This window comes from Pogoniulus pusillus, chromosome 11 (assembly GCF_015220805.1).
Source record: "Pogoniulus pusillus isolate bPogPus1 chromosome 11, bPogPus1.pri, whole genome shotgun sequence".
Classification (NCBI taxonomy): Eukaryota; Metazoa; Chordata; class Aves; order Piciformes; family Lybiidae; genus Pogoniulus; species Pogoniulus pusillus.
The window spans coordinates 25492813-25505842 of record NC_087274.1 but is presented as its reverse complement, the minus strand read 5'-3'; positions in this window follow the sequence as shown (position 1 = coordinate 25505842).

Below are 13030 nucleotides of genomic sequence, written 5' to 3'. Positions count from 1 at the left end.
CCAAGTTCTCAGCAGCCTTTTCCGGGCACTGCATGGCTGCTAAATTTAACCCCAACCTGTTGCTGCCTATTCTGGGAGCCCTGCTCTCCCCTGCCTCTCCAAGCATCCTGAACCTGAGACACTCTGCAGGTATTTATTTATTTACTCCTGTGCAGTGGGTTCACCAGGTGACCACCCAGCCCTCCACAACATCCCATGATCTCAAGGGCAGCTGAGCTGCCAGGGGCACAGAGCCACCACTGTTTGAGAGAGGATGGAAAAGAGAAATTGCTGATGTGGTGCCCTCAGGGTCCCCAGCAAGTGTAAGGCTCCATGAGGTGTCCATCCCACCCGCAGGACACAATGGTTTGGGTTGGGAAAGTCCTTTAAGATCATCCCATCCAACCATTCTCTAACTCTCCCAAGGCTGGTGCTAAACCATGGCCCTCAGCATCACATCTCTGCATCCTGGAAATCCCTCCAGGCATGGGGATTCAGCCACCTTCCTGGGCTGCCTGTTCCAGTCTTTGATAACCCTTTCAGGGAAGGAGGTTCTTCTGGTATGTGGTCTAAACCTGGCCTGCTGCAACTTGAGGCCATTTCCTTTCTTCTTGTTACCTGTTACAAGAGAGAGAGGAGGGGAGAAAAGAACAACCCCCTCCTGGCTCGTCTCCTTTCAGAGAGATGCAGAGAGCAATGAGGTCTCCCTTCAGCCTCCATTTCTCCACACTAAACACCCCCAGTTCCCTCAGCAGCTCCTCACCAGGCCTGTTCTCCAGACCCTACACCAGCTTTGTTGCTCTTCTCTGGACCTACTCCAGCCCCTCAATGTCCTTCTTGGGGTGAGAACTCCAAAAATGAACCCAGTACTTGAGAGGTGGCCTCAGCAGTGCCCAGTACCTGGGATCAATCCCTTCCCTGCTTCTGCTGGGCACACTGTTGCTGATCCAGGCCAGGCTGCTGGTGGCCTTCTTGGGCACACTGGCTCACATCCTTAGCTGCTGTCAGCCAACACCTCCATGTGTTTGTCTGCTGGGCAGTCTCCAGTCACTCTGCTCCCAGTCTGGAGCACTTACGGGGTTGTTATGACCTAACTGCAGGACCCAGCAGTCAACCTTGCTGAACCTCATTCATTGGCCTCAGTACATTGCTGACTCATTTGTCATCACCAGTGAAGCTGAAGCCACCTCTGGTGAGCACTCAACAGCCAAGCAGACCCCACTATGGAAGGCAATGGAGGGAGAGCCTCTGCTTTCTTGACTCATCCCTGCACATCTTGAGTACCACAGAAGAGCGGTGTGGGGGACACCAGCCTCATACCCAGCCCTCAGCCATGACTCTGCAGTTGGCCATGCCAGCCTGCCTGTGGTCACCCAGCCCAAGGACATGGCTCATTTGCTGACTTCAAATGTAGAGAGGTGACCCAGGCTTCCACCAGCCCGCAGCTAAGTGGTGATTAGCCAAGTAGATTGATCTGAGTGGCCATGCCAGGATGGATTCAGCATTGAAACAGATCACTGACAAAAATAGAGAACCAGAAGGACCTGGGAGCTATTTTGGTCAAGCCTTTGACTGAAAATGGTGTGGTTGATAGCTGAGACCATTGGCTGCAGTACAAGCAAAAGCCCCATCTGGAGTAAATGGAGGAACTGACTCAGATCAGCTTCTGGGTTTACATCTTTATGAGTCTTCTCCTATGAGAAAAGGACATAGCAAGGTCTACACTGCCTTATCCCAAGGTCCTTTGTGAGGGGGACCCCCACTGTCCCAGACACCTTCCCTCTTTCATAGGTACCCAATTATTGCTGCAGAGAGATGTCTTCAGGTTCATAGAATCCTAGAATGGTTTGGGTCGGAAGGGACCTTTGCGACTGTTTAGTCTCAGCAGCCCCTGCCATGAGACTGGTCCACTAGACCAGGTTACTTAAGGTAACCCAGCCTAGCCTTGAACACCTTCAGGGAGCACCCACAACCTCCCTGAGCAACCCTCACTGGCACGAATTGCTCTGAGCAGATGCTGAATTATTTCAGCATTTAATTGTTTTGCTGCTGGCTCTGAGAGGATTCACTGCTCCTACCACACTGCCTTCCAGCTCTTTGTCTCCAGGATATCTCCCTGCTGGTAAGGACTGAGACAAGCTCTGTTTTCCATCCACTGAATGGACTGACAACTCAAGAGAAGAGGGCATCAGCTTATAGCTGCTTTCTCAAAACAGGCACATCCCAGAAACACCAAGGAACACCTGGAGGAAATGATTGAGGAGCACTTCCCGTGCTGCTCTCTTCCTCCAGCATGCCAAGGGCTCTCAAGAAGACCTGCCTGGAAAACATCCCAACAATACCTGGGATGCCACAATTGTGCTTCGGTAGGTGACACCTCCTAATATGTCACCTTGGAATGAGGTCCCTTGGGGAGAAAGTTGCTATTAGAGTCCAGCCTAATTGCAAAATTTAGGTTGGGAGGGAGCTCTGGAGACCCCTACTCCAACCACTGCTGGAAATAGGCTCACCTTGAAAGCTGTCTGCTCCAGTTCTGAGTAGCTTCAAGGATGGAGAGTCCCCAGACACGAACTACTGGAAGAAGAGCAATGAATAATGGAACCAAAGTCTTCTTGCCAGCAGCAGAGGGCTCTAATAAAGGTTAGTAGAAAAGGTTCCCAAGTTGCAGCTCAGGCGGCTCAGGCTGGCAGCTCTGTAACTGGAGAAGGGGCAGAAGCTTCACCCTGGAAGTTTTCAAGAGCTTTCCAGACAAGTGTTGATCTGGCCTGCCTTACTGTTGGCAAGAGTCCTGCTTCGAAGGGAAGCTTGGACTGAGGTTGCTGCCTGGTCCTGCCGGAGGAGCAATCTGCAGAGCAGCTGGGTGCAAGGGACCTCTTGGTCCCCTGCGTGTGAGGTTCTCCTGGCACAGCCAGATTCACAGCCCCAGGGAGGCGAGGTCCTCAGCCACAGAAGGGCAGTTGTTTCTCAAGGCAAAGCCTACAAGCATCCCCCTGAGAGCAGGCCAGTGCCAAAGGACGCTCCAGAGCTGGGGTGAGAAGGGTCTCTCAAGGGCAGTGGCCTCCACCCCTGCCAATGCACTACAGGTGACCACGGCAACTGCAAGCTGCCATGGCACTGGAGCCTGTACAAGCAGTTAGATAACAGATATGGTTCATTAGCTTGGCAAGGCAACAGGCCCCCGTGCCAGGCTGCTCGTCGCTGCTGAAAGGGACACTGCAGCTCCAGAGGCTGCCACAGAAGAGCACACAAAGGTGGAGGCAGTTGGTGTCATTGGCCAGCAGACACAAACCAATTCGTGCCAGCTTGTGAATGAGGCTGCTGAGCGCTATCCAGAGAGCAAATCGTGTGGCTCAGAGCAAGGGGCAGACAGGGATGAAATTAAGTCAAGAGACAAAGGCCAGGCTGCCCGGTGGAGAATATCAACCCCCAGCCACCACCCAGCCCTTCCCATCTCTGCCCCTTTCACTCCCATGTGCACCCTGACGTGGCTAACATTTTGGTGTCCCAGCCAGCCACAGCGGTTTTCAGGGGGGGACAGCCACATGCCTGAGCTCAAATAAATCCCCAACCCCCCAAAAAACGCCAGGCAGAAGGGAAACAAAAAAAGAAGAAGAAGAAAAAGCAAATGTTCGGCAGCAAATCCCAACCGCTTCAAGTGCTCTTTGAGCACCGCACATGAATAACAAAGAGGAGCCTGCCACTTGTTCCTCTGCGGATCACTTCTGAGACCAGCCTTTGTTCTCTGCTTTTTAGAGCAGCTCCAGTCCGATGGACAAAAATTCCATTCCCAGGAGCACAGAAGAAAGAACCAGGAGCCCTGGGCTGCAGGTTGCACCTTGGCTGTTTCCATTCCTGTCCTAGAAGTGTTCAGTGGGCTCTCAGCGTGGCCCAGCCTGCGCCTGCAGTGGGGACAGCAGCTTGGAAACTGGGATTCTGCAAGGATGGGTGCTGCAAATGCTGGGGGCCACCTAAAGAAAAGGATTCATGGAATGAGTTGGGTTGGAAGGGACCTTCAAGATCATCCAGTTCCAACCCCCTGCCGTGGGCAAGGGCACCTCCCACTGGACCAGGTTGCTGAAAGCTTCATCCAACCTGGCCTTGAACACCTCCAGGGAGGGGACATCCATGACTTCTCTGGGCAAACTGTTCCAGTGTCTCACCACCCTCACTGTCAAGAATTTCTTCTTCATCTCCAGTCTAAATTTGCCCTCCCCAAGCTTCAGTTAACAATGAATTGTGTTGCATGCACACCTGAAACTACAACCTTGCACGTGCAGCTGCGGACAGACCATGGAGACACTCACTGCTGCACCATCTGATGGTGAGGAGACTCTGACACTTGTCTTTGTACCTGCAAAGCCACTCACCCGAAGTCCTCCAGCCTCACACATATCCATCGGTGACTCCCACGCTGGGCATGTGGGTAAATATCAACTCCCCTACTCCACAGACAGGTCAGCGGTTGTGTAACCTCAGTTGATGTCATTCAGAAACTAGAAGCAAAGGGTGGCTGTCTGCTGGGAGGGATCTCCCCCTTCCCTGGGTTGTGCAACATCACTTCATGTTATGCAACCACTTCTTTCCCAGTGTTTTAGATGTGTGCCCATCCCCTGCCCTGCTGGCTTCCCTGCAGCCACAGACAAGTGTTCTGCTTATTTACACATCCACAGATTGCATCGGGGCCCAGGGGACCCTCAGAGGTTATCTTGTCCAACCCCCAACCCAAGGTCTGCCATGATCCAACCAACCACTTCCTTCCTTGTCTTTCTCCCCATGGTCCTGGGGCAGAGAAGGCCTCGTGTTGCCACTGCCCCCTGATTGCACAAAGGATCCTTGAATGCAACCAGGTAAGACACCGCACAGCCTTCACAAAGGCATCTTCCCAGTACCACTGGAAGTGCCACCTTCACCCCACCACAGCAGCACAACAGCATGCATCCTGGTCCATGCCTGCCAACCCAACAGCTATGCTGCTGCTTGAGGATAGAATCTTCTGGGCAAGTCACTCCCAGATTCAAACTGGTTCCTTTACCTTGAGGAGTCTGTCCCAGGTGCTCCTCCCCCTAACCCAGCGATGTTGGAGGACTTGATGTAGGAAGGATCACTGTTCAGCACAGGTTAGAAATCATAGACTCATGGAATGTCAGGGGCTGGAAGGGAGCAGTCCAATCCCCCTGCTGGAAAAGGACCACCTAGACCAGATCACACAGGAACATGTTCAGGAGGATATCTCCAGAGATGGAGACTCCACAACGCCCCTGGGCAGCCTGTTTCAGTGTTCTGTCATCCTCACAGTGAAAAAATTCCTCCTCATGTTTAAGTGAAACGTCCTACACCTCAGCTTCCACCCATTGCTCCTCGTCCTGCCATTGGGCATCACCCAGCAGAGCCTGGCTCCATTCTTCCTGGCACTCACCCTTTGTACATTTATAAACGTTGGTGAGGTCACCTCTCAGGCTGCTCTTCTCCATGCTAAAGAGCCCCAGCTCCCTCAGGCTCTCCTCCTAAGAGAGATGTTCCATTCCCTTAATCATCTTTGTGGCTCTGCGCTGGGCACTCTGAAGCATTTCCATGTCCCTCTTGAACTGGGAGGCCTAGAATTGGACACAGATGAAGAGTTAACGCCAATGATGCCCTCCTTGCCCAGCAGCAGTTGAAGGCATACAGCACCTTCTAGGTTTCCCAAAGGACCATTTTACTCTGTGTCAGGCTCTAAGGCTTTTCCCCCCCTTTCTCACTCTCCAGCAGAGAAGGGGGAGCACCAGCCTTGCTGGATGCAGACTTTGTGTCATGGAGCAAAAGCTGGCGATGCCGAGGAGGAGGAGCGCAAGCTCGGAGGGAACCTTGCTCCAACCAGTGCCCTGCTGCGAGGTAAGTTTTCCTCTGGGTGGTGAGCCCCCACACTAATCCATCTGTAACACGAGATGTGCCTGCCCAGGCTCCAGCAAAAAGCCATCTGCCCGTCTGCATCTCTCCTCCACATGCTGCTGGGACATCCACCATGGGCTCTTAACGAAGGGCGCTCAGCAATTAGGGCTCCGGTGAGATTGTGCCCGGGTGCTTCCCAGCCCTCCTTTGTCCTTCCCACTCCGACTCCACACAAGTGTCTGTAACTTTCCCTCCTTGTTTTCGTCCCAGTGACTCCTTTGGCAAGCTGCTGGGGAGGGTGAAGGAGTTCTGATTCCTGCAACAGCAGGAGCTGACTCAAGCTGCAATCAGCATATGCTTGCTGCGAGCTGGGCCACCACGGATTAGAGGGACAAACTGCTCATGGCTCCAGCCTCCCCAGCTGGAGGGGCCAGCCCAGCCATCCCCTGCCCACTCCATCTGCCCCAGCGCAGGCTGCAGAGCTGCTGAGACCTCAACCATTTCTCCTCTTTCTGTGCCCTTTCTTCTCCTTCTCCCTCCTTCAGTCCTCCTCTAATTGGAGCTGGCTTGCAAGGTGCAGGCACCACAGGCACAAAACAGCGCAATGAGGCCACCCCTGACGTTCGTTAAACTGCCTTGACCCAAGCCCTGCCTGCCCGAGAGGCTGGGGACAGACAGACAGACCGACCGACCTTGTCCCTGCCCAGGCAGGGAAGTGAAGAAGATCAACCAGGCTACAAAAGGGTGCAGGAAACCTGCCAGGGGGGTGTGGAATTAAGTTAGAGAAAGCAGAATCATGTCAGAGAACCATGGAATGGTGTGGGCTGAAGGAACCTTTCGAGGTCACCCAGTCCACCCCATCCCTGCAGCCAGCAGGGATGTCCCCAGCCAGAGCAGGGTGCTCAGAGCCTCAGATAACCTCAGCTGGAGTGGTTCTAGGGATGGCACATCTCCCACCACTCTGGGCAACCTGGGCTAGGGTTTCACCACCCTCACTGTCCAGAACTGCCTCCTTATCTCCAGCGTGACTCTCCCTCCTTTGTCTCAGACCATCACCCCTTTCAGACCAGCACCCCTGTCACAGCAGGCCACGCCAAGATGTCTGCCCTCATCTTTCTCATCAGACACTTTAAGCACTGGAAAGCCACCAGAAGGTCTCCTTGGAGCCTCCTGGAAGGCCACCAGAAGGTGTCCTTGGAGCCTTCTCTCCTGCTGGCTGACCAACCCCAACTCCCTCAGCCTGGCCTCACAGCTGAGGGCTTCCAGCCCTGCCAGCATTGCTGCAGCCTTGTTTGGCCCTGCTTCAGCATCTCCCTGTCCGTGTTGAGGACTCCAGAGCTGGTCCCAGCGCCGCAGTTGGAGCCTCAGCAGTGTGGAGCTCCCCAAGGGTATCCTCACTGCTACACTTGCCCCATTTCCAGGGGCCCAGGCTCAGCTCTGTGGCACTCTCCAGGCGTAGGTGCAGTCCCAGCTGCACGCAGGGGATGTGCAGCACAGGATTATCTGGAGTCTCCCCACGTGCTTCACCTTTTGTCACCCCCCCCCAGCCCGAAGCTTACCACCACCAGGACAACCTGCCAGATCTCTTATCTGGAGTACCACTGACCAGTGGGTGAAACCCTGCGTTTGGGCAGCTCAATTGGATCTAAATTTAGTGCCTAGCTGGACAAAGAAAACCCTTGCCCTTCCCCACCGTCTCCTCCCTGTTGCAACCACTTCTCCTGAGCGGCCCAGACTGCTCTGAGTTCTCCTGCTGCCTTATCTCCCCCCTCCGCCCAGCTTCCTGTTGACAGCACGTCCAAACGTGTGCACGGCTTCGTCGCCCAGGTTCTAATAAAGCTGGAGGAGAAGTGACCTGGAGCAGCTCCTGCCAGCCCACACAGCTGTGCTCTTCCCTTCTGACCGCGGCTGCGCGGCGGAAGGAAGCCGCTCCCAGAGCAGGGGTGCTCCCGGCCCACCTCAGCCCCCTTCCAAACACAACCCAATCTCTCCAGCCACCCTTTCCCATTCTGCAAACCCCCATCTGGATCACAGAATCACAGAAACATCCCGGTGGGTTCAAAGCCCCTCAGCATCACCAAGTCCAACCTAGAACCCTACTCTGCAGGATTCACCTTAAACCATAGCCCTAAGCACCACATCCAAACAACTCACACCCAGGGTGGGCGACTCCACCACTTCCCTGGGCAGCTCATTCCAGGCTGTGACCACTGTCTCCATAAAGAACTTTTTCCTGAGGTCCAATCTAAACCTCCCCAGCCTCAGCTTGAGGCCATTCCCCCTTGTTCTGTCTCCAATTACCTGTGAGAAGAGTCCAGCAGCAGCCTCTCCACAATGTCCCTTCAGGCAGCCGTAGACAGCAATGAGGTCTCTCCTCAGCCTCCTCTTTTTCAAACTAACCATCCCAAGCTCCCTCAGTTGCCCCTCATAAGATTTTTTTTCTCCAGGCCCTTCCCCAGCTTCCTTGCCCTCCTCAGGACCTGCTCCAGAGTTGCTCCAGATTTAATCCTGTAAAGAAGTGCAATGAAGGTGCAAATTTCATCTTTCTGTCTTTTTTTTTTTTCCAGGCTAGGACTTCAGCTTTTATAGAGTCAGAGAATCATGGAATTGTTTGGGTTGGAAAAGGCCTCTAGGATCATGGAATGCAACCATCAACCCAGCACCACCATGGCCATTAAAGCATGGCTCTAACTGCCATGTCCACAGCTTTCCTGAGCATCTCCAGGGATGGTCACTCCACCACCTCCCTGGGCAGCCTGTTCCAATCCCTGACCACTCTTGAACCAAATCAGTTTTTCCTAATCTCCAACCCAAACCTCCCCGGCACATTTTGAGGCCATATGCTCTTGTCCTATCACCTAATACTAGAGAGAAGAGACTAACTTCAATGACAAACAATATTACAGGATGTTAGGGGTTGGGAGTGACCTCTGGAGATCTTCCAGTCTAAACCCCTGCCAGAGCAGGACCATAGAATCTAGTACAGGTCACACAGGAACACATCCAGACAGGACTAGAAAGCGTCCAGAGAAGGAGACTCCACAACCTCTCTGGGCAGCCTGTGCCAGTGCTCTGTGACTCTTAGAGTCAATAAGTTCTTCCTCATGTTGAGGTAGAATTTCCTGTGCTGTAGTTTGTGCTGTAGTTTCCATCCATTGCTCCTTGTCCTATGGCAGCACAGGAGTGAGCAGAGGCTGTCGCTGTCCCTGTCCCTTCCTTCCTGAACTCCCAGCCCTCAGATAAAGACATTGATCAGATCCCCTCTCAGCCTTCTCCTCTCCAGACTAAACAGCACCAAGGCTCTCAGCCTTCTCATCAGGCAGTGCTCCAGTTCCTTCAGCATCCTTGCAGCCTTCCATTGGACTCTCTCAAGCAGATCCCTTTCCCTCTTGAATTGTACCAGCCCTAACCAGGACCTCTTCCATCCTTTTATATTTGGCAGCAACTGTTGTGGTTGTTGTTTTTTTCCCCTAGGAACATTTGTCTGAATTTTGTGCAACGTTTTCCTAACCCCCCAAATATTTCTTGCTTGGGGGATAAAGGGAATGGTTGGCATCTTTGCTGGGGATGAGAGCAAGTGAGAGCAATGGGTCCTGTCTGTCTCCCGACTCTCGCAGTGCTCAGTGGTGCTGGCAACTTTTAGAAGTCTTTTCTTTCCTCCACAAAGAAGTTTCTCCTCTCCATAAATTCTTACCAAATGTTATTACTTGGAGTAGCTGCTTGAATTCTCCAGCAGTTAAATCTTGTGTCAAAATCTTCTGTTATTACTGTCCTCAGTAAGTGTCAGGCTGACAGACTCAGGCTTATTTGATCATTTCCTATGCCCTGTCCAAATATTGCTGTAATATTTGTTTTCTCTCAGGTTTCTGACACTTCTGGACCTGAGTTATATAAAATTGGCATCCAGAGAAGCTTCCTAACCTGCTCTTTGAGTAATCCTGGTGCAAGATCTCTGGTTGTACTTATTAAATTCCTTTAGCAGTGACTGATCTACTTCAGTTTCAGTTATGGTTAGATTGTAAGATTTGTAGATCCATAGAATGGTTTGGGTTGGAAGGGACCTTCAGTATCATCCAGTTTCAACCCCTCTGCTGTGGGCAGGGATACCTTCACAGGATCACAGGATGTTAGGGGTTAGAAGGGACCCAAAGAGATCATCCAGTCCAACCCCCTGCCAGAGCAGGACAATACTATCTAGCACAGATCACAGAGGAACACATCCAGACAAGCTTTGAAAGCCTCCAGAGAAGGAGACTCCACAACCTCTCTGGGGAGCCCATTCCAGTGCTCTGTGACCCTTACAGTAAAGAAATTCCCCCTTGTGTTGAGGTGGAACCTTTTTGCTGCAATTTACACCCATTGCTCCTTGTCCTATTCCAGGGAGCAAGTGAGCAGAGCCTGTCCCCCTCCCCAGCCAGGGGCTTTATCAAACCTGGCCCTGAAAACTGCAGGGAGGGGACATCTGCAACTTCCTTAGGGCAACCTGTTCCAGTGTCTCGCCACCCTCAGGTATCATCCTTCCCTTGTGCTGTGAACACAGCTTCTAGATGTGAGGAAGAAGAAGTTCATCAGCATGAGAGTGGTGGAATGGATTGCTGAGGGAGGTGGTTGAGGCCCCATCTCTGGAAGTGTTTAAGGCCAGGCTGGATGAGGCTCTCGCCAGCCTGATCTAGGGTAGGGTGTCCCTGCCCATGGCAGAGGTGTTTGAGCTAGATGATCCTTATGGTCCCTTCCAATCCTGACTGATTCTCTGATTCTATTTTTCTCCTGGGTAAGAGGTTGAAGTGTTTGTTAAACACTTCTGACTTATTCCTGCTCTTACTGCTCATGAGCTTATAGTACTGGTAGGATTACTCTTGGTCCCAATGGACCTAAACATCTGCTTCTTCCTCTCTTCTGCTTTGGCCATATGTACTTCTTTACATCCCTTTGCTTCTTTATTAATTCCATGCAGCTCCAGCATGTATTTTCAGTGTTTACAACATCTGTCTACTAAACATTTATCCATTCATCTTTGTTATTGCTCCTTGCTCTCTCCAGCCCCTGAAAGGAGGTTGGAGTGAGGTAGGGGTTGGTCTTTTCCTCCTTAGTATCATGTGATGGAATGAGAGGAAATGGCCTGAAATTGTGCCAGGGTTTAGGTTGGAGATTAGGACACATTTCTTTGCTGCAAGAGTGGTCAGGGATTGGAACTGGCTGCCCAGGAAGGTGATGGAGTTCCCATCCCTGGAGTTGTACAAGAACCCTGTGGACATGGCAGTTGTGGCTGCGGTTTAACGGCCACGGTGGTGCTGGATTGATGTTTGGACTGGACGACCTTGGAGGGCTTTTGCAACCCAAGCAATCCTATGATTCTATAATTTTACATCCTTTTGTATCCCAGATTGTTTTTTTTTTTACCCAGCCCTTTCTTGCTTACAGTTTGAGTTTGGTTTTGTTGTTGTAATTTGGTTCTTTTGTACCTCTAGCTAAAGAATTTTAAACCATTAATTCCAGGTGTCACATTTAGCCCTCAGTGCTCTTTTACAGCTGGTTTCTCCTTGATTCAGCTTTGTCAAAGTGGCTGTCTGGAAGTACCATGTGTTTTTCACTGGCTTAGACAGGAATCAAGCATAATCACTTCCACCTTACTTACTGTTAACTTTTACTTCTTGGTTAGAAAATTGTCATCCATGATTTGTAGAAGCTCCAGAGAAGTTAGTGCTGCTAGCAGGAGATGTCGATATATATCATCCAGAGCCAACTTTCCCATGACATTCCTGCACCCATGGTAGATAAATGACTTTGGAGCTGCCCCACCTGATTTTGAAGGTGGCTGAGCATTTTGAAGCTGGCAGTTGTTAAAACCTCATCTTAAACTTTTACCCATCTGGAGATGATCCGTAAGCACTTAAAATCGTTTACTCCTGAGCCATCAGAAGAAATTAATGCCAGCCTTGGTCTCCTCTGCACATCTGATGCTCCTCAGGAAGGTCACAGCCATTGCCCTCACCTCATTCACCAAAGGAGATGTTTTATCTGGGTTTTGTTAGCACAGATCAAAAATAGCAATTTGACAATGAATGTTAGGAAGTATTCCACAAGTGTTGGTGAGCATTTTAAGCTGCTCTTCAAAGATTTCAGGCTTGGAACCTAAACCCTGCCTTTCCCCATCCCCCAAATGCCATTTTGTTGTCTCACCAGCTTTCATTCTAGCAGCCAGAAAATGCCTGTGTTGTTTCACCTCTCTTTTCTGTTCAGAGCAGTGAATGAGGCCACTACAAATCCATTGGTTTCAGAGGGCTACTTTCTGAACTGTGCTCTTGCAGACCTTAAAGAAAAAAACAGTGTGAAGAGGGAAGGAATAACAAGGACTTCAGAGGCTAAGTCATAGCTGCTGTGACTCGTGTGCTCAGCAGTAAAGGCAAAACAAACAAACTAAACCAAACCCAAAACCAATAAACCTCTCTTTGCAATCAGGGAAGTAAGAAATGCAGGTGGTGCAGAGCAGGACACATCCTTTACTGAGTTCAGTTTTGGGCTCCCCAGTTTAAGAGGGAAAGGGATCTGCTGGAGAAGGTCCAAGCAGAGGGATGCGAGGATAATTAGGGGACTGGAGCACTGACTGGGGAGAGGCTGCAGGACCTGGGGCTTGTTAGTCTGGAGAAGACTGAGAGAGGATTTAATCAATGTTTCTAACTATCTGAGGGCTGGAGGTCAGGAGTGGGGACAGGCTCTGCTCACTTGCTCCCTGGGGTAGGACAAGGAGCAATGGATGTAAACTGCAGCACAGGAGGTTCCACCTCAGCACTTCTTTACTGTAAGGGTCACAGAGCACTGGCACAGGCTCCCCAGAGAGGTTGTGAAGTCTGCTTTTCTGGAGCCTTTCGAGGCCTGTCTGGATGTGTTCCTCTGTGATCTGTGTTAGATAGGATTGTCCTGCTCTGGCAGGGGGCTTGGACTCGATGATCTCTTTGGGTCCCTTCCAACCCCTGACATCCTGTGAGCCTTGTGAACTTTTAGTTATGGCAAACCCAGGCTCTTACCATCTCTTTAGCAGGCTTCAGATGGAAGAATTCCCAGTATTTTAGTGCCAAATCTTTGTTTTTTCTGGTGCACTAGTCCAGAAGGTAGAATAGGGACATGTTTGGCAGCAGGAGGTCCCATGGAGACATCACTGTCCTGAAGGCTGGTATCTCCTGGG